Genomic DNA, 22,353 nt, shown 5'->3' on the forward strand with positions numbered 1-22,353 from the left:
GAGAGGCGATTCTCAACCACTCCTCTCTTTTTTTTTCTTTTCTTTCTTTTCGAGCGCCATTAGATTCTCCCCTGATCGAGATGGGATGTGTGGGGGTTTTCTTCCCTAAAGAGCAGATGCCTCTAATTAAAAGAGCAATTCCAAAGTGAAACAGCCACATTTTAAGTTAGAGCACCCTGCCCGTCAATGTTCACCTGGAGGAGGAGCATGTTCAAGGAGAGTTTTCTACGCTTTGGAAGATACTGGATTGGAGCATAATCTAAAGTTCATTCCATCTGTATGATTCCATGTACTGGACTGTAAAGCTCTCGCACATAACCGTGTTCACTGTCAGTGGAAGATTTAAGACCCCACAAAGTGTGTGTTTTACCTATTTAGAGATGAGAGGGAAATCGTAAACTTAGAATGGTCAAGGAAGGCAAAGGGGTTTGAAAGTGTGCCCTGAGGTAGACCTTGAAAAGTGGGTGAGAGTTGGATGCAGGATGTGCGCCCCAGAAAGAGCGGCAAGGACAAAGGACAAGGGGTGGGGCATGAGCTTGGGTGAGGTAGGTGAGGGTGGGCACTCGAGCTGGTATCAGATCCTGGAGGACAGTGAGGTCAGGCTAAGGGGACTGGATGTTATCACGGGGGCATATGAAAGCCCTTAAAGTTCTGGGTATGGGAGCTGCATGATGAAGGGAGTTCAGGGAAGGTAAATCTTGCAGCAGGTTATGAGGTAGATTAGAGAAGCGGCTGTGGCAGGAGTAGACAAGAAGAGAGCTTCGATGATGTCCACACCAATAAGTGATAGAGGGGACATTCTAATACAAATAAGTTGGTGCCATCAGCATTTCCATAGATGTCACAGATTGTAATAAGTAAATATCTATTAATGGTAGAAAGTAAAGGTTAAAGCATAAACAGATGCTCTGCAGGAAAGTCGTTCTAAGTTCATGTGCTAGCTGGTCAGCTCTTTGGGGGCTCTGGGGTGGTTTCAAACTCTGTCATGACTGATGCTTTCATAGAGAACTTAACACTACAAAGAAACTAAAAGCAAATGCTTCTGTTTTTTGTTTTGTTTTGTTTTGTTTTAAGTGCTGGAATCCATCTTTGGGATTTCAGTCTGCATTCACTGGGTAGCAGTACTAGCTCTCAGATCACTTCTCTGCAGAACCTCAGAAAACAAACTTATTTGCAGAATTCTGGACTATTTGACATTGGAGAGGGAGTCAAATAAATACAAGGCAATGTGCCAACGTAGTTTGCCATGTGATTGTGCTTTCAAGAATATTAAAAACAAAAACTGAAGACATCTACTAAAAAATATTTTTTTAATAAAGCAAGAGTTTTTTTTCTTTAATGTGAAACAAAAGATGACATTGAAAAACTAGACACAGTAAAACAATTTTGATGTAACATTGTTTTTAAAAGATGGTTTTCTAAGAGTTACCTCTTGAATGAAATGAGCATGAAGGTGTCTGGAAAAAATGCAACTTTGTTTTTGTAACTATAACAGATTAATTATATCAAGAGCATCAAACAGGATTAAAAAAGTATATTTAAGTAAAAATCTTGGCTTGCAATTCTAACATTCCATTCACCTTTGAAATAATTTGGTGATTTTCCAGTATCATTTTATTGATCATTTTAATATTACCAGAATAGTGAACAATGTGCTTTCATAGTATCACCCAAGGAAGTGAAGCATGAAGCAATGACAAGAAAGAAATGATTCAAAGCTTTTTGCAAGTCCTGGGAGCCCTTGAGTTGTTAAGATTTTCTAACCCATTCTCTGTCCCAGAAAAAGCAAATGGCAGAGCAGGAACTGCACTTCTTTCCAAGGGAGACTTCTATATCTAAAAAGGAAATTGTTACAGTCCAACATCAGAGTTTAAAAAAAAAAATCGGAACAAATAAATGCAACCATAAGTGTTTCAGTTCTCAAAAAAAAAAAAAAAAAAGGAATAGTATTATCAGGGGATTAAATAACTGTAGGACTGATGGCCTCGTAGCATCATCGTATGGACAAGGCTGAGCAGCACAGAGAGGTTGTGTGACTCCTTGGCTATGGAAGAACAGAGCCTGCACTACATTCCACACCTCCTGAGAGTCTACGTGCACTGCTTTTTGTACTATACGTATATTTGTTTACATATACTTCTTTTTCCATTAAAGTCATTTTTTTACTCCACTAAAATCTGTATGATTTTGGACAACTTTCAACTATTTTGTTAATGCTAAATCAGTAAGCAATCTTGCATTTTTCTCTTTGCCTTAAAGTTCTAAACAAATCAAACTTCGGAAAAGTCTAATTTTAGTAAGTAAATAAAACCACACACAATTCCATTATTATTTCCCATTTCACAGTTCAAGAAAGTTAGAACTCCAGTGACTCAGAAGATGATTCCCAGGGCAGCCTGGCAATGAGCAGGAGGAGAAAGCAACATTGATTCTGGGTGACTCCCTTCCATTTCTATCCCTTTTACACCACATTAATTTTCTCAGCTGCATTTATCATCTAACATTCCACAGAGCGGATTATTTGTTCATTGTCCCAGAATGTGAGCTTCTTGACAGGTAGAACTTGATCTGATGTTCACTGCTGTGTGCCCAGGACTTACAGCAATGCCTGGAATGTAGTGGCTGCTCAATTATTTTGATACAATCACAACTTTGCTAAATACTTATGTGTTCCAGGCAGTATTCTAGAAATAGTTATTCTTGCCTTTTTTTTTTTTTAAGATTTTATTTATTTATTCATGAGAGACTCGGAGAAAGAGGTAGAGTCACAGGCAGAGGGAGAAGCAGGCTCCTGATGTGGAGCTCCTTGATCACAAGGAGCCTGATATGGGACTCAATCCCAGGACCCCGGGATCACACCCTGAGCCAAAGGCAGATGCTCAACCGCTGAGCCACCCAGGCATCCCGATACTCGTTATTTTCAATCTTGTAGAAATTCTGAAGAAACTGAGACTTGGAGAGCCTCATAGTGGTAAGGGGCAGCACTGGGTTTGAGTCTAAACTACCACCCCACCACCACTGCACAGAAGCCATTCTTTAGACTAACAAATTGAACGACAAATTTCAACATGCTCACCTTCTACTAAACACGTTCCCTTCTCCCAAGTGAACGTTCTAGAACCTTCAACAAATGCCCCCAAGTTATCATCATGTATATGTCATCACAAAGACCTAGAGACCTGGGGTCCAGTTTGTGTCCAGCCACTAATTTTGATTATAATTTTACTGATAATCCTTTGCAGTTCTCTGTTGGTTTTTGTTTTTGTTTTTGTTTTTTCTCTGTTGGTTTTATACGTATTAACTAGATAATGTTGGGCAGCCTGGGTGGCTCAGAGGTTTAGTGCTGCCTTTGGCCCAGGGCGTGATCCTGGAGACCCGGGATTGAGTCCCACGTCAGGCTCCCTGCATGGAGCCTGCTTCTCCCTCTGCCTGTGTCTCTGCCTCTCTCTGTGTGTCTCTCATAAACAAATAAAATCTTTTTAAAAAAAATTAAATTAAGTCTGAAAGTTCCTCAGCAAAATGATTTTTAAAAATCGTTCATGCTTTCCCTCTGACCGTAACATAAAGTATGTTTTTACCTTAATCTCCGATCTACCTTGGTAGAAGTTCTTAGTCCTCACTTCAATTTTCTCTGACTCTTATACTTTCCTTCTGGAGCACTTTGTCTTTAATTGGTTGATGAGAGGCAAACAAACTTTGAGCTGACTTAGAAGAGCTTAGAAATTTCAGAAGAAGCTACACTCTTCATCAGGGAATGAAAAATTATAGCACTCACTAGGTTGACAAATATTAGCATGTTTAATTAGTATGGAATATTAGGAATGCTTATGCAGTGTTGGGAGGGGGGTACTTTGAGCAATCATTTAGAGGAGTAACTTGGCCATCTCTAGTTATGGTGTACAATTCCTGAAATTCAGTAATTCCACATCTACTAAGATCCTCTAGAGAAGCTCCCACATTCAGGTAAACAAGGATGTTCATTCCAGGAAAAACTGGGAACAGCCTAAATGTCCTTATGTGGCAGAATGGAAAAATATATTGTGATATATAAAAATATGATAGCTTAAAAAATACTATGTGATGCCATTTGTGTACAATTATGAACATACAAAATAATATTACATGATACTGGGACATTTGCATGCAGCAAAAGTATAAAAACATGCAAAGGAAGAACATGCCAATTTCAGAATAACCTCTGAGATGAGAAACTGGGGAAGAAAAGGAAGCTGAGAAGATAGACAAGGAACATCAGATTCTATAGCATTTCATTTCCTTCATAAAAAAAAAACTGAAGTAAATATGACATTTGTTGTATCCAGGTGGTACACACATAAGTATTTGGTATTTTATCCTCTATATCTTTCTCCATGTTTGGAATGCTTTTCAAAAATTTTTTAAGAGAAATATGCATCTGTTAACATAGTCAAAACAGATATAATGTCTTAGAATATTGGTGTACCAGCTTTTAGAAGTTCAGATTCATTTACTTTTCTTGATTCAGGCAAACCTATATTATTTCAAAACAAAGCTTCATTGAGATATTGACAGGGGCAATTTGTTTTTTTGTTTGTTTGTTTGTTTTGTTAAAGATTTTTATTTATTTATTCATGAGTGACACAGAGAGAGAGGCAGAGATATAGGCAGAGGGAGAAGCAGGCTCCATGCAGGGAGCCCGATGTGGGACTCGATCCCGGGACTCCAGGATCATCCCCTGGGCCAAAGGCAGATGCTCAAATGCTGAGCCACCCAGGTGTCCCGACAGAGGCAATTTGAATATGCAAACATGCACATCTGTCTAGCAAGGTGCTACTCATCTGGTGCTGGAGTTATAGTTTCCACCCCAAACTCAGCTGCTCCCTAAGGGGCTGCTGAGCCCACTCCTGATGACTGGGCTTTTCCACTTGGAGATTGAGCAGTGGTTCCTGGTCCTCCTGTCAAGGCTCACAAAGGATAACTGTTCACTTCATGAATGGGTGGAAAGTCGACCATTTGATTGGTCCATTGTCTAAGTAGATATTGCCACACTTTATCACAAAGTACTGCTTAAACATTCTGAAGGTGTCCCCTTGGTTTTAAAGCCTCTCCAGTTTACTTTGTTGTGTTTTGTGTTTTGTAGCTAGCCAGCTGCTAAAGCTCAGCCCCTCGGCTTGCTAAGAGTTAATTTCACATCTGGATCTGGTCAGCCTGAGGCCAAGCGTAAAAGTCAATAGCGAACCAAGGAACACCACTGCAAGGAAGGCAGACGGCACCAATGCCTGCCTTTTGCCATACTGTAAGTAAAACCATCACCTCAACACATAAAAAAACTCAGAGTCGACCAATTCTACCTCAACCCCTTCCCCAGTTACTCATGGGTCTTTCCTCTGTTTGACACTCTGTTAATACAAACATTTTCAGTCACTTAGATTCAAAACCTCCATCTTTTTTGGTTCCTCAAGAATCCTTCCTCAGCATCCAATCCCTCACTGAGACTGGTGGTTCTTTGTGAAGATCTCTCGTGTCTGTTAACATCTCTTCTTTCTTCTTTGCTCTCATCCTCACCACTGCCACTCATGTTCAAGCTCTTACCTGGGCTGTTCCAATGGCTATTGCTGTGTTGACTTTCTCCTTCTTTCAATTTAGCTTATTTCCTCCTCTAAATTCCTTTATCAAAAAATTTTAAAAGTATGTATTTATTTGAGAGAGAGGGAGCGCACCTAAGTATGCAGGAGGAGGGCAGGGAGGGAGGAGGAGGGAGAGTTTAAGCAGACTCCACACTGAGAGCAGAGCCCAATGAGGGGATCGAACTCAAGACCTCGAGATCACAACCTGAGCCAAAATCAAGAGTCGGACATCCAACCAACTAACCCACCCAGGCGCCCAAATTATTTTTAAATGAACTTAAATTGGTTTTCACTCTGAGAGTGAATTCTACATTCTCTTGAGTGAACCGAGAACATTCCAGGAGGTAAAGTTAAACAAAATAGAAAAGAGTTAGGAATTTATCTTTTTCAAACTACGATGTTAATTTTCAATGTCCTTTAAAAAGTTGTAGGTCAAGTTCTTCTAAATGTCTGGAGTTTATATCTTCTCAGAAAAGATGTTAATTAGAATAAACTTGAGGTTTAAAAGAATACTTCATTGAAATTGGATGAGATGCTCTTTGAAAAATAAAGCATTTAGCTGGAAATCCTACAGAGAGGACTCCTTCATTGGGTGGAGTCTTCTTCCTTTGGCAAAAAAACCTTTGACCAACATTTTGAAATCTGTGCCCAATTCACATGTGATTCCTTTTCAAGATCATCATAGATGTATCTAGAATGCCAAACTTCCAATGGACCAGAAGACCTGAGCTCATTTTGACTTTATTTTTGATCTTTACACTAATTTTCTTGTAAACACATTTACAAATAACTTTTTTTAAAAAGATTTTATTTATTTATTCATGAGAGACACAGAGAGAGAAAGGCAGAGACACAGGCAGAGAGAGAAGCAGGCTCCCCATAGGGAGCCCGATGTGGGACTCGATCCCAGGACTCCAGGTTTTATGCCCCGAGCCAATGTCAGATGCTAAACCGCTGAGCCACCCAGGGATCCCCTACAAATAACTTTTTAATCTTAAATGATTTTCCCATTCTTCATTCTACTTTAGCGTTAATTTTTTTTTCTAGTTCTTCTATTTAAGCTAGTGCATCTCCATGGTAATATAATGTAAATAGAATTTAGCTAACACTGCGTATCTTATCTGTTAGGGTCTTATAGTTCTTGGTCTCAAAAATTAGGTTTTGGAATTCCACTCATGTTTACTTCCCTTAATTAAGTTGCTCAGTCCCTTAAAAAGTTTCCAGAATCAGGGGCCCTGGGTGGCACAGTCAGTGGAGCATCCAACTCTTGCTTTAGGCTCAGGTCAGGATCTCAGGATTGTGAGCTTGAGCCCTGTGGGGAGCCCTGAGTAGAGCCCTGCTTCAGGCTCCCAGCTCAGTGGAAATCTGCTTTTCCTCCCCCTCTGCCTACTCTCACCCTCTGGCACCCTGCTAGTGTGCTCCCTCTCTTTCTCAAATAAGTAAATAAATCTTGGGGCACCTAAGTGGCTCAGTTGGTTAAATGCCTGCCTTCGCCTCATGTCATGACCCCAGGGTGCTGGGATTAAGCTTCCCGTCAGGTTCCCTGCTAAGCAAGAGTCTGCTTCTCCTTCTCCTTCTGCCCCCCCGTGCTCTCTCTCTCTCAAATAAATAAATAAAATATTTTTTTAAATAAAATATTTTAAAACAATCAATTAATCTTTTTAAAAAATCCCCAGTATCTAGTGTCCAAGGGCCACAAATAGAAGAGGTCACACTTGCCCACCCCTCCTCCTGTGTAATCTTACACCAAATGGGCATTGATTCTTCTCCCATGATGCTTCTATCAGGTTTCATTGATAAAAGAGTCCTATTTTAGGACTTTTTTTTTAAGGGAAAAGGTAGAAGAAGAGATAATATATAAAATTACTATTTCTGAATAATTGTCATTTCTTCTTCAAAGAGTTCTTGGGTCTCCATGTCTTGGAGTGCTTAACAAATCATCTCTTCTGGTTTAGCTGCTTTCTAGTTTTAGTCATGCTTGTAAACTCAGTGCCTTGCATATAATAGAGACCCAATGAATATTCATCAAATAAACGAATGATGAACAAATTTTAGTCCTCTCCAAAATGAATTTCTTGGTACACCCTCAAACTGGGGTTCTAAAATCACTTTCTTGCCTCTCCCTGGCTCTTTGATGCCAACAAGCCCTGTTGTGGAGGAGAAATTCAGTAACACCTCATATCTGGTGGAGGGCCAATGTTCAAGCAGAATCTGGTTGCAGCAGAGAGCTAAACCTTGGTAGATGACCTTCACGTAGAGTAACAACCTGCACTACAATATCTCCCATCTAGAAAAGAGCAGAGCAGCTGCAGAGCAGAATTGTACGTAACAGGTGAATGAAATCCAGAAAGAGGGGTAACTGACATTTGTGAGAAGGAGAAACACCTTGGAGGCCCTTGGAAGGTCACTTACATGTTCTCAATGCAAGGCTGTTCCTTCCAACCAGCCAACCTGTTCAACTGCCAGAAAGAGGAAGCAAAAGGAAGCAAACAAGATTATGGATTTGTCTTTCCCAGGAGCTGCCCATCATGGACAGGACCACACGGTGAGCATGACTCCAGTGAGAGACAAACCCTGCTGAAGCAGTGAGTCATACTGCAGAGGCTCTAGCTCCAGGAATCACAGCAAGGGGCAAAATTCCATCAGCACATTCTAATCACTCCGCTCGCTGTCTAGGGGCCAGGGCAAAAGATAAGGCCCAGGAAAAACAGAAGCCGCGTAAAGAAAGGTAGAAGAAGGGCAGGTCAGGCCTAAGAACAGAATAAGAAAAATCCTGGGGATCTTGGGAGGCATTGAGCCAAGGGTAACTTAATAAAACACTGTCTGGGGGCAGAGTGTGATGCTGATTTCCACTCCCTGGCTTAAAAGAAGAGAGTTTCCATGGAATTCTCTGTGCCATGTTGCTCCTTACTGATAGCTACCAAATGACTGAGCAAGGCTGTAAGTATCAGAGAAGCATCCAGAGTGGGAGTTGAAAATGACCACTTGGGAGACAGGAAGAAGCCAGGAGGGGCTTGAAGAGAATAGGTTGGCTTCTTGGAATGGAGGAGGCAGGAGACCTGAGCTGGGACCAGGGAGAAAGTGTGTCTTGGAGAAAGTAGTGGCACAGGAGCTCCGGCGCCGCCACCGGCACCCGACCAGCGCCCTGGGGCGCTGCAGGAAGGAAGGGCGTGCCCTCGCCCGCAGCGGGGAGGGGGGCTCAGCCTGCCTTCGGTTCCGGTCTCATTCTCAGGCACCGCCTGCTTTAGCAGCTGCTGGACTTTCCTCTGGTTCGTTCTTCTGCATATTCAACAAGGTTTCCGATGCCTCCTTTATGCAGGAAGCTATGCTAAATGTTGAGGAGGGGTAGAAAGGAATATAAACCACGCGCTGTGCGCTGCGGCAGCTTACAGCTCCACTTTGCTCTTCCCCTAATTTTTACACGACTCTGTCATTCCAAGAGGTCAACTGGGTCCAAATAGCATAGGTCGAGTAATAACGGTGGGATGTGAAACTCATTCTTATTCACCCCGGGTGATAATGTGATATTCTCAAAAACTTTGTTTACATGTTTAGTCTCACAAAAGAGTGGTCCAAAACTAAAAAACTGAATGAAGAAGGCAAATAGAAGGGAATTTGAGAATAAAAAAAAAAGCTCATTTTTATCATCTAAGTGTATGACCTATATTTACTAAAACTCATGTCCTTTTTCACCTTGAGCTTCTACACAGCTAAAATTGTCTCGTTAAGGTAGCAAGCTGTATTCAGAACAGAGAAATATGTCTTATTGTCCTAAAAGTTGCCTGTCCAGTCTTGCTGCTTTTAAAAGTTACAGAGAATCACGCTCTGTGAGTTCAAATACTTCCTTTTATGCTGAATAAATAAACTTGCTTCCACGTCAGGATGAGCAGATAGTTCCAAACACTAAACACTTAATGACATTCAGCATGAGAGTCCTCAATGCGATTTCTAAAATGGGTGGTTAGGACATTCCGAACCTTTAAGAAAAGGGAGCACAAGGGATCCCTGGGTGGCTTGGTGGTTTAGTGCCTGCCTTTGGCCCAGGGCGTGATCCTGGAGTCCCAGGATCAAGTCCCATGTCAGGCTCCCGGCATGGACCCTGCTTCTCTCTCTGCCTGTGTCTGTGCCTCTCTCTCTCTCTCTCTCTCTGTGTGTCTATCATGAATAAATAAATAAAATCTTAAAAAAATAACAAAGAAAGAAAAGAGAGCACAAGTACCCCTTGCAGCTTTTGGTGCAAGTGATATTCGTATGTACGTAATATTCCCTGTCTTTCTATGTTTATATACATATACCTTGCTATGTCACTTAGTAAAATAACCAGGCTTTTTATTCAGTTAAGTGTCCCTGGGACATCCAGCGTTCAGCTAGGGCATCAGGTAATCCGACATGGGAGGAGGTGGGACGAAGCTCGAAGAATTCACATGCTTGCTAGAGGGCATTCCCAATTTCCACAGAGGGAAGTGCTCTATGTAGAAGGCTGTTAGAGACCCTTGGCCCTCCAAGGCCTTAGGCCTGTTTCACTAGTTTTATGGAGGAGTAGACTGAGGCACAAGTGTCTGGAAGATGATGAGCCATCCTTGGTTTTGCACTTTTCTTGCCTGACAGTAGTTTCTCTTAGTGAGCAGAAGAAGGGAATCAGATAGACTAAGAACCTTGCCAAGGTCATTCAGGGCTTTTGTCCAAGTTCTAAATGTTGTTGGCTTGGAGATTCACCTGGAACATTCCTGACTAATGACTGGGAGGCAAAGGTCTCCTCTAGAATTAAGTGCCACCTCTACAGAGAAATTTTCCTGGTGAAGCTTTGCATTTAGCTTCTTTTCTTTTCTTTTCTTTTTTCTTTTCTTTTCTTTCTTTCTTTCTTTCTTTCTTTTTTTTTTTCTTTCTTTCTTTCTTTCTTTCTTTTATAAACTTTCTTTTTGCGCTTGGAAGAGGAAGAAAAAAACAAAAGAATGGATTGAACTATTTTTTTTCTTCAAGATCAAGACATGGATCTGAAGTGTAAAGAGGCTGACAATATTGCACTTGGCTCTTGGCTTAAGTGGGCTTGATCAATTGTGAAGGGCCTGTGAAATCACTTTATGTTATGTGCTACAGTTGGGGAGAACAGTGTCTCAGCTGCCCCCTCTATGGCACTGGGTGGTCTCCTTCACTATTTCACTATTTCCTAGAGCCAAACAAGGCCCACAGATACTTTACTTAGCTTGTACTATGCAGGCTCATACAGTGTTTGTAAGTAATTAAATTAGTCACTAATACATAAAAAGAAGCTGGTTGTGGTTTTTCCCTTCTCAAAAAAAAAAAAAAAAAAAAGCCCAAAGCCAGCCAGTGGGAGCCACATCCTCCTGCAGCAGCAATGGCTGTGAGTGGGCTGTGGTTAGTGACTGCTTCTTTACATGGGACACGGATCCTCATTCAGTCAGAGCCCACGGGCCCTGCTACCACCCTGGGCTATGTGCCCAGCCTGCTCCTGCCTCACAACCTTGTCCTCCTCTACTTTTATCGTCACCGATGTCTACTAAGAACCTGGTTCTGTGGATTTTTCTGACTCGCCTGTGTTCTCAGGCTTTGCTCTGCTGAGTTCCGCCCTGTTTCTCAAAGCCCTGCTGTCTTCTAGGTGCCATCCACACACTGCACAGTCTTACCGGCCAATCCATGCACAGCTCAAATCTTACTCTCTCAAGTGACACTTGTTCATCCTCACAGGGTTTTCTGGACCTACTGGAAAGAGTATAGTGGTATGAATTTTGGACCAGGTGACAGGCCAGGTGGAGAGAGATTTTTGTACAGGAGATCTAGCTGTTGTGCCGGATTCAGGGGTATGTGGGGAGTGCCACCCCTTCCTGAGAATGGGATCCACCCAAGATTTGAGAACTCTGATTAGGTGGTAGGGTAGTAGAATGGTCACACCCCTCCCCACAGCCATCTCAGGAAAGGAGAGAAGGGCTCCCCGGCTGCACATCTGCCTCCTCAGATCCCCTCCAAGGAACTTCTCTCAGGTCCTCCTTCTGAGCCCAGGCCAGCCGCGACTGGAAATGAAGCAGTGAGGAGCCCGTCAGAATCCCCTTTGATGCCAGCAGGGCACCAGGCCTCCTGGCAAACTAGCAAGCACTGCTGAGGGGAACACATGGCTTCTCACTTGCCCTGCAGGTACAGCTCCAAGGTCAAACAAGCCTGGAGGGCTGCCACGCTGAGGACAGGGATGGGTTCCCACAGCCTGGAGAGAAAAGGTTCCCGAAACCCTGCCTTGTCCCCTCCATTACGGCTGGCCCTCTATGGGTTCTGTACTATGATCACCAGACTGGCAGCTGGTTTACTTCCTACAGCTTTTCTTTCTCCTTCTCCAGACTTCTAGCTTTAGGAAGTACTTAACAAGTCTTGTGTTTGGGGCCTGGGAACCCTAAGGAACAACAGGCGGGGGCAATGACCTTTCTCATAGTCCCTTAGTCTTTGTTCACAGCCCAGAAGTTTTGTATGAATTTGGAAAAAATCACACTGTGATCTGAGGGACTGCAAGAGAGAGAAGGAAAGAGAGAGAGAGACAGAGGAGACAGAGTTTGGAAATAAGTTCTTAAAGCTAATGGGTCCCTGGCAAACATCCTGATTTCCCTAGGTTTGCAGGAACAGAAGACTCACAGAGCTGCCTATCAAGTTACAGCATAGATTATCACTCTACACATGGGGAGTCAGGCTGACTTAGATCCAGGAGAAAAGAATGTAATAGAAAAACTGAGAGCATGCACCTTGATATTTAAAACTAAAATTGATGACTTGTGTAAGTGTGAACATTTTGATTCTATAGGGAAATCACTGGGTGTCAGAAACGATTTGCATGAAATCACAGCTTATTTACTGAACGGCTGGTAAGAGCCTAACCTCTGTTGTCAAGGAATTCGTACGTAGTCTCACTGGTTTAAGAAGGCATGGATTTTGGAAAGAATTAATAAGAAAACAAATGACAACCAAACAGACAGAACACCGTAGTAACGAGAATATTTCTTAGCAAAACTCTGCGTTGTGAGTTTTTAGGACAAAGAGAACGTTCGATCTGTCAGGGAAGGTTTTGATGAATTTGGCATTTACAATGTTTTACCGTCTGCACAATGTTCCCAGTTTGGCGAGACAGGAGCTACGTCTTATTTCTAGCATCTAGAACATGTTGACAGAGTAAGCGTGTGTGCTTGTTGAATGAATGAGTGAGGGAATGAATGAATTAAAGTAAAGAAGGCAAACAGGTCCCACTATATTCAGGAATTCCACTTAGGCACACTTCCCAGCAGAAGCAGAGAATTACCCGAGTCACCAGCCGTCCCCATAGTTGCCAAGCCATCACTCCTGGTGAGGCTCCTTGACTGGAGCAAGACAGGAGAAACAATTACCGCTACTTACAGCTCTGCGGTAGGGCAGTCCGCACGTCCCTCAGGCCACTGTGCCATCATCCGTCAGGCCCTACCCATTTCATAGGATTGTGGGAACCTCAAAGAAGAAAACACAGGGGGATCCCTGGGTGGCTCAGTGCTTTCGCCCCTCCCTCGGCCCAGGGCGTGATCCTGGAGTCCCGGAATCCAGTCCTGGGATCGAGTCCCGCATCGGACTCCCTGCGTGGACCCTCCTTCTCCCTTTGCCTGTGTCTCTGCCTCTCTCTGTGTGTGTCTCTCATAAATAAATAAATGAAATCTTAAAAAAAAAAAACGGAATAGTTCTTAGCAAAATGCTAAAAGCAATATAGTAAATGAAACCTATTTTTATACAATTCATTCTAATTTGCATGGAAGAAAATTGCATATTTATCTGCCTTAAAAGACTCTTCTAAATTTTTAAAGACTTTTTATTTCTTTCTTTTTTTCTCATTTGTTTTTATTGGAGTTTAATTTGCCAACATATAGCATAACACCCAGTGCTCATCCCATCAAGTGCCCCCCTCAGCGCCCGTCACCCAGTCTCCGCATCCCCTTGCCCGCCTCCCCTCCCACTACCCCTTGTTCATTTCCCAGAGTTAGGTGTCTCTCATGTGCCATCGCCCTCACTGATATTTTCACTCATTTTCTCTCCTTTCTCCTTTATTCCCTTTCACTATTGCTTATATTCCCTGTATGAGTGAAACCATATAATGGTTGTCCTTCTCCTATTGACTTACTTCACTCAGCATAATACCCTCCAGTTCCATCCACGTCAAAGAAAATGGTGGGTGTTCGTCCTTTCTGATGGCTGAGGAATATTCCATTGTATACATAGACCACATCTACTTTATCCATCATCTGTCGAAGGACATCGAGGCTCCTTCCACAGTTTGGCTATTGTGGACATTGCTGCTATAAACTTTGGGGTGCAGGTGTCCCGGCGTTTCACTGCATCTATATCTTTGGGGTAAATCCCCAGCAGTGCAATTGCTGGGTCGTAGGGAAGATCTATTTTTAACTCTTGGAGGAACCTCCACACAGTTTTCCAGAGTGGCTGCACCAGTTCACATTCCCACCAACAGTGCAAGAGGGTTCCCCTTTCTCCGCATCCTCTCCAACATTTGTGGTTTCCTGCCTTGTTAATTTTCACCCTTCTCACTGGTGTGAGGTGGGATCTCATTGTGGCTTTGATTTGTATTTCCCTGACGGCCAGTGATGCAGAGCATTTTCTCATGTGCATGTTGGCCATGTCTATGTCTTCCTCCGTGAGATTTCTGTTCATGTCTTTTGCCCATTTCATGATTGGATTGTTTGTTTCTTTGGTGTTGAGTTTAATAAGTTCTTTATAGATCTTGGATACTAGCCCTTTATCTGATGTGTCATTCACAAATATCTCCTCCCATTTTGTAGGTTGTCTCTTAGTTTTGTTGACTGTTTATTTTGCTGTGCAGAAGCTTTTTATCTTGATGAAGTCCCAATAATTCATTTTTGCTTTTGTTTCTCTTGCCTTCCTAGATGTATCTTGCAAGAAGTTGCTGTGGCCAAGTTCAAAAAGACTTTCCTGGGTTCTCCTCTAGGATTTTGATGGATTCTTGTCTCACACTTAGATCTTTCATCCATTTTGAGTTTATCTTTGTGTCTGGTGTAAGAGAATGGTCTAGTTTCATTCCTCTGCATGTGGCTGTCCAATTTTCTCAGCACCATTTATTGAAGAGACTGACCTTTTTCTAGTAGATAGTCTTTAGTCTTTCCTGCTTTGTTGAATATTAGCTGGTCATAGAGTTGAGGGCCCATTTCTGGTTTCTCTATTCTCTTCCATTGATCAATGTGTCTGTTTTTGTGCCAGTGCCACACTGTCTTGATCACAGCTTCGTAATACAGCTTGAAATCCGGCATTGTGATGTCCCTGGCTCTGGTTTTCTTTTTCAATATTCCCCTGGCTATCTGGGATCTTTTCTGATTCCACACAAATCTTAAGATGATTTGTTCCAACTCTCTGAAGAAAGTCCATGGTATTTTGGTAGGGATTGCATTGAATGTGTAAATTGCCCTGGGTAGCATTGACATTTTCACAGTATTAATTCTTCCAATCCATGAGCATGGAATGTTTCTCCATCTCTTTGTGTCTTCCTCAATTTCTTTCAGAAGTGGTCTGTAGTGTTTAGGGTATAGATCCTTTACCTCTTTGGTTAGGTTTATTCCTAGGTATCTTATGCTTTTGGGTGCAATTGTCAATGGGATTGACTCCTTACTTTCTCTTTCTTCAGTCTCATTGCTAATGTATAGAAATGCCACTGATTTCTGGGCATTGATTTTGTATCCTGCCACTCTGCTGAACTGCTGTATGAGTTCCAGCAATCTTGGGGTGGAGTCTTTTGGGTTTTCTATGTACAGTATCATGTCATCTGCAAAGAGGGAGAGTTTGACTTCTTCTTTGCCAATTTGAATGCCTTCTATTTCTTTTTGTTGCCTGATTGCTGAGGCTAGGACTTCTAGTACTATGGTGAATAGCAGTGGTGAGAGTGGACATCCCTGTCGGTTCCTGATCTTAGGAGAAAGGCTCTCAGTTTTCCCTTTTGAGAATGGGACGCCTGGGTGGCTCAGTGGTTGGGCATCTGCCTTCGGCTCAGGGCATGATCCTGGGGTCCTGGGATTGAGTACCACATCAGGCTTCCAGCATGGAGCCTGCTTCTCCCTCTGCCTGTGTCTCCGCTTCTCTGTGTGTCTCTCATTAATAAATAAACAAAATCTAAAAAATAATAATAATAAGATGCTGAGGAATGTTCCCTCTATCCCTACATTCTGAAGAGTTTTGATCAGGAATGGATGCTGTATTTTGTCAAATGCTTTCTCTGCATCTATTGAGGAGAGCATATGGTTCCTGTTTTTTCTCTTGTTGATGTGCTCTATCACGTTGATTGCTTTACAAGTGTTGAGCCAGCCTTGCATCCTGGGGATAAATCCCACTTGGTCATGGTGAATAATCTTCTCAGTGTACTGTTGGATCCTATTGGCTAGTATCTTGTTGAGAATTTTTGCATCCCTGTTCATCAGGGATATTGGTCTATAATTCTCCTTTTTGGTGGGGTCTGTGTCTGGTTTTGGAATTAAGGTGATGCTGCCTCCTAGAACGAGTTTGGAAGTATTCCTTCCCTTTCTATCCTTTGGAACAGCTTTAGTAGAATAAATATTGTTTCTTCTTTAAACGTTTGATAGAATTCCCCTGGGAAGCCATCTGGCCCTGGACGTTTGTGTCTTGGGAGGTTTTTGATGACTGCTTCAATTTCCTCTCTGGTTATCAGCCTGTTTAGGTTTTCTATTTCTTCCTGTTCCGGTTTTGGAAATTTGTGGTTTTCCAAAAATGTGTCCATTTCTTCTAGATTGTCTAATTTGCTGGCATATAGCTGCATATAATACATTTTAAAAATCGTTTGTATTTCCTTGGTATTGATTGTGATCTCTCCTCTTTCATTCATGATTTTATTAATTTGAGTCTTTTCTCTCTTTAATAAGGCTGGCTAATGGTTTATCTATCTTATTAATTCTTTCAGAGAGCCAGCTCCTGGTTTTGCTGATCTGTCCTACAATTCTTCTGGTCTCTATTTCATTGAGTTCTGCTCAAATTTTTATCTCTCTTCTTCTGCTTGGTGTAGGCTTTACTTGCTGTTCTTTCTCCAGTTCCTTTAGGTGCAAGGTTAGCTTGTGTATTGGAAAAATTGTCTTTTCCAATTTTTTTGAGGGAGGCTTGTACTGTGATGTATTTCCCTCTTAGGACCGCTTTTGCTGTATCCCAAAGATTTTGAATGGTTGTATCATCATTTTCATTAGTTTCCATGAATCTTTTTAATTCTTTTCTAATTTCCTAGTTGACCCATTCATCTTTTAGCAGGATGCTCTTTAACCTCCACGTGTTTGAGTTTCTTCCAAATTTCTTCTTGTGATTGAGTTCTAGTTTCAAAGCATTGTGGTCTGAAAATATGCAGGAGACAATACCAATCTTTTGGTATCAGTTAAGACCTGATTTGTGACTCAGTATGTGGTCTATTCTGGAGAAAGTTCCATGTGCACTTGAGAAGAATGAGTATTCAGTTGCATTGGGATGGAAAGCTCTGTAAATATCTGAGAAATCCATCTGGTCCACTGTATGATTTAAGGCCCTGTTTCTTTGGTGATGTTGTGCTTAGAATATCTGTCATTTGCAAAAAGTGCTGTGTTGAAGTCTCTCAGTATTAGTGTATTAATTATTATCTAAGTATGTCTTTACTTCAGTTATTAATTGATTGAAATACTTGGCAGCTCCCACATTAGAGGCATAAGTATTCATGATTGTTAGGTCCTCTTGTTGGATAGATCCTTTAAGTATGATATAGTGTCCCTCTTCATCTCTTACTACAGTCTTTGGGATAAACATTAATTTATCTGATAGGAGGATTGCTACCCCCTGCTTTCTTTTGAGGACCATTTGAATGGTAAATGGTTCTCCAACCTTTTATTTTCAGGCTGGAGGTGTTCTAAAATTAGTCTCTTGTAGACCACAAATAGATGAGTCCTGCTTTTTTATCCAGTCCAATGCCTTGTGTCTTTTGATGGGATCATTTAGCCCATTCACATTCAGAGTTACTATTGAAACATGAAGTTAGTCTCATCATATTACCTATTAAATCCCTGTTTTTGTGGATTGTTTCTTTGGGCTTCCTCTTTCTTTTACAAAGTCCCCCTTAATATTTCCTGCAGAGCTGGTTTGGTGAAACAACTGATATTGTTTCAGTTTCTGCCTATCTTGGAAGCTCTTTATCTCTTCTTCTATTCTGAAGGAGAGTCTTACTGGATAGAGTATTCTTGGCTGCATGTTATTCTCATTTAGTACCCCGAATACATCCTGCCAGCCCTTTCTGGCCTGCCAGGTCTCTGGAGAGGGCTGCTGTTAATCTAATATTTCTCCCCATATAAGTTAGGGATCTCTTCTCTCTTGCTGCTTTAAAGATTTTCTCTTTATCTTTGGAATTGGCAAGTTTCACTATTAAATGTCGAGTTGTTGAACGGTTTTTATTGATTTTTTTTTTGGGGGGGTGTCTCTCTATCTCCTGGATCTGAATGCCTGTTTCCCTCCCCAGATTTGGGGAGTTCTCAGCTATGATTTGTTCAAATATGCTTTGTTGTCCTCTCTCTCTTTCAGCCTCTTCTGGAACCCCAATTATATGTATATTCTTCCTTCTGAGGCTGTCATTTATTTCCCTTAGCCTTTCCTCAGAGGCTCTTAATTGTTTTTCTCTTTTCTCCTCAGCTTCCTTCCTTGCCATCAACTTGTCTTCTATGTCACTCACTCTCTCTTCCACTCATTAACCCTAGCAGGTAGAGCATCCAGTTTGGATTGCATCTCATTAAACTTATTTTTAATTTTGGCCTGATTAGATCTCAATTCTGCACTAACCAAGTTTCTAGAGTCCTTTATGCCTTTTTCCAGAGCCACCAGTAGCTTTATAATTATACTTCTGAATTGGCTTTCTGACATCATATTGAAATCCAAATTCTATGACTCTGTGGCAGAGAGTACTGTTTCTGGGTCTTTCTTTTGTGGTGATTTCTTCCTTCTAGTCATTTGTCCAGTGCAGAGTGGCTGTATGAGCGGGCTGAGTCAATATCAACCACGACCAAAGTAAATTCCACCCTAGGTGATTCTGAAGAGTTCAGAGACCAGAAAATAAAAGAAAAAGAAGAAGAGAACAAAATAAAAGAAAAGGACCACTAAGGTAAAAGCAAATTTTAATGCAAAGTAGTAAAAATAAAAAGCCAAAAATAAAAAGCAAGAAAAAAGATAAAGAAAAAAATAAAGAAAAGAGGAAAAAGAGAGAGAAAAAAGGCGGAGATGGTGGTGGTGACGAAATTGTATTGGAGGGAGAATGTAGTCGACCTGAGAGGTCCTAGAGGGTGATTCTCTTGGTTCTGAGTGTATTAAGTTCTGTATGTTAGAAGATCCTCAGTCCCAAATTTCTATAAACCAGCAATACTTGTAGAGAGCCCCAACAGTGACCACCAAAACATAAACAAGATAAAAGAGGGGGGCTGAATAGGAATGAAGGGAAAATATAATCTCACAGAATGGACCGGCAGGGTGTTCCACTTGGTTTGGGGTGCAGCTTGGTCATGTTTTAGAAGGTATGAACTTCTGCCATTGTAGAACAAAACGACACAGGGAAAAGAAAGAAAACAAAACAAAACAACCATATCTTATATATCTCCCAAAATTAAATTGAGTACGTTGAAAGGAATCTAAAAGTGGAAAATATATCTAGGACCTGTAATTGTAGAAATATGGAAGTCAAAAAGGAAGAAATTTAAAAATGAAGAGGTGGTAAAATATTGTAGTTAAAGTGGGAAAAGAGAAAGAATACTGGAAATTTTTAGTCTGATATAAAAATGAGTTGTAACGGAAAAAGGGGAAAAAATTTTAAAAAGAGGGTGACCCTCTAGTTGTATATACTATCAATCCCTCGACTTCCCCTGGCGCTCTCCAGGGCTGTTTGGTGGAGAACTTGCTCTTCCCCTGTCCTTCCAGCTGGTCTGGAGGAGGGGCTGCTGTGCTGATGCTCAGGTGTGTGCACCGGGGGGAGCTGCCCTGCCCACTGCCGGTGCCGGGCTCAGTGGGAGCTGTTGACCCCCTGAGGCCTCTGTCCCCTGGTGGCCCCCCCTCCCAGGCAGACGGTGACACCAGGAGGAATACTGGCTGCGGCCAGCTCTCCAGCCCTGGGGTCAGTTCCCCCAGTAACCACCGCAGCTCCCAGTCCACACTGGCCTGGGTACTCCCAGGCTGCGGGGGCGCTGATCTGCACAGCCTGGGGGCGTCGGGAGGGCCCTCACGGTCCTGTGCCCTCCCCCCGCCGCCTCCCCCTGGGGCGCCCTGAAGTAGGAGGGTCCCCGCCATCCGGTGCCCTCCTCCCTCTCCCCTCTCCCGGGGCGCCCCGGTGGTAGGAAGGTCCTCGCTGTCCTGAGCCCTCCCCTCTCCCCCCTCCCCCCGGGGGTGTGGGGGCCGCGCAGGATCCCGGCTGTGTCCCCAGCGCCCTGGGATCTGCGGCCTGTGCTGCAGGACCCGCTCCCGGGCCGCCTCTCCGCGGGGATTGGGGCTCAGCCACCTCCACCCGGAGGCCCCCCGACCCACCGGCTGCTCCCCGACGTCCCTGCTGAGCCCTTCTCTCTGGAGCGCAGGGCCGGCCTCTCTGCACGTCGCAGGTGGGAGTGGCGGGTGCCGGGGGGTGGGGGGACCCTGCTCGGCACCAGCTTAAGCAGCATCTTTTCAGGGACTTTAATAAGCAATTTTACACGTAAACTACAGAATATACCATAAAACTATGTATATAGTTGTTTTTATGTGAGATCATTTTTATTTCCTTTTGGAGGTAGTTTTTTCTGTGATGCTTAAAACAGTGTGACCCGATGGAAAGAACATGAGCTTTGGAGTCCGTATTAAATAGACTTTAGGAAGAAATAAACGAATTTTCTTTTTTAAAAGGATTTATTTATTTATTTTCCACCAGCTTGCCCCCTCCCCCCTAAACTTTTTTTTTTTTTTAATTGGAAAGCAAAGGACCAAATAAAGCTGGTTCATGGGTAAAGGGACTCTCCTGGGGAAACTTCCAGCACAGCAAGGCAAGATCCTTACAGAAGGACTTGCAGCCTGTCCCCGGGGCTCTGGCTTCCCAGGCAGGCCAAGGGCCTCTCCACCACACAGTGACAGCCGAGTCCAGGTGGAGGGGTAAATCTTGAGGTGAATGAGGCGCGGCATTTCTCTGGCAGGCGCCCCATTAGCCACTGTGGCCTGCAGGCTGCAGCTCTCTCCCACCCTCTGGCCTGCTGGAAGCAGCCCATTCAGGTGGCAGGTGTTAACATATGACCTCATCAGGGAAAAGTTATTTAAGTGGACAGGTCTGAAATGAGAGTGCACAAAGTCCAGATATCTGGTCACACACGTGTCTCTCCTCTAGGACTCCCCACTCAAACCACTATCAGGCCAGTCTTACTGACTGAGGGACTGTCATCTAGGTGTCCGTTGTTTTGCTGTCCACGGAGGATAATAGTGGCACCAAGTCTTAAGGTTGTGGTGAGGATTCCATCTGATAAAGTACGGTACCCACTTTCAAGGTGGGTGGCACACTGTAAGCACTCAATAAATGGGAGTAATAGTGCTAGTGAATCTTATAAAATCCTACAAGGTAATTGTATTAGTTTGGGGTTTTCCAGGGAAACAAAACCAGGAGAATTTATACATACATACGAGGTTTATTTTAAGGAATTTGCTTATATGACAAAGGTGGGCAAGTCCAAGCTCTGCAGGGTGGGCTGCAAGCCTGGAGGCCTAGGGAAGAGCTGATATTGTGGGCTGCCTGCTGGTTGAATACCTTCTTGCTCAGGAGAGGTCAGTCTTTTAGCCTATCTGTGCCTTCAACTGATTGGATACAGCCCACCCACTTCACAGAGGGCAATCTGCTTTCCCTAAGGCGACCAATGTAAATGTTAATCTCATCTGAAAACACTCTCACAGAAACATCCAGAATATTGTTTGGCCAAACACCTGGGTGCTGTAGCTCAGCCAAGTTCCCATATAAGATCACAGTAGACTTTACTAGCACCATTTTAAAGATAAGAAGCCTAAGGGTCCGAGAGGTTAGGACCATGACATGTAGGTGGCCAGAGACAGTCTCTGAGTAGGTGAAATGTGAGTGTGAGACCTCAAACAAAAAAGAGGCTGCCTGGAGGGGAACTATCCCAGGCAGCACCCAGGGAGATGACAGGCCTGCTGCAGGTGTGGCTGTACATCCAAAGGCCCAGAGGAGACGGGTTTTGGAGGCAGGGCAGCTTGTGCAGGCCTCTGGATTTCCTTCTAAAGGAGATGGGGCCATGGGGAGCTTTCATCCAGGAATGACATTATCTGGTCACCCCACTTGCCGGGGAGCCGAAAGGTCAGACTCTTCGATTTCATTGCTCCCTGAAAATCCAGGTTTATATTGGCTGCCCTTGAATCTGAAAACCGGCTCGTCACAAACCAATACTTGAAAAGTCACTCAATTTAACGTCTAAGTATTAAAGGAGGAAGGCTCTCACAACCCACGGGAACATTCTTCGCTTCCTCCTTCCCTCTGGGGCTCCTGAAGGCCCATGATGGAGCCGAGGGCCTGGAGCTGCTGGGATTCCTTCACTTCTCAACTACCCACCCCTCCGTGGGTCTGGGGCCGGGAGCATTGCTGGCCTAGGCCAACTGACACAGGCAAAAATAAATAGATGAATAAAAGTGGCTGCACCTTCTGCTGAGGGAGGAACTTGGGGTTAAAATCAGCACTTCAATTTAAAAACTT

This window comes from Vulpes lagopus, chromosome 4 (assembly GCF_018345385.1).
Source record: "Vulpes lagopus strain Blue_001 chromosome 4, ASM1834538v1, whole genome shotgun sequence".
In the NCBI taxonomy this organism is placed as follows: domain Eukaryota; kingdom Metazoa; phylum Chordata; class Mammalia; order Carnivora; family Canidae; genus Vulpes; species Vulpes lagopus.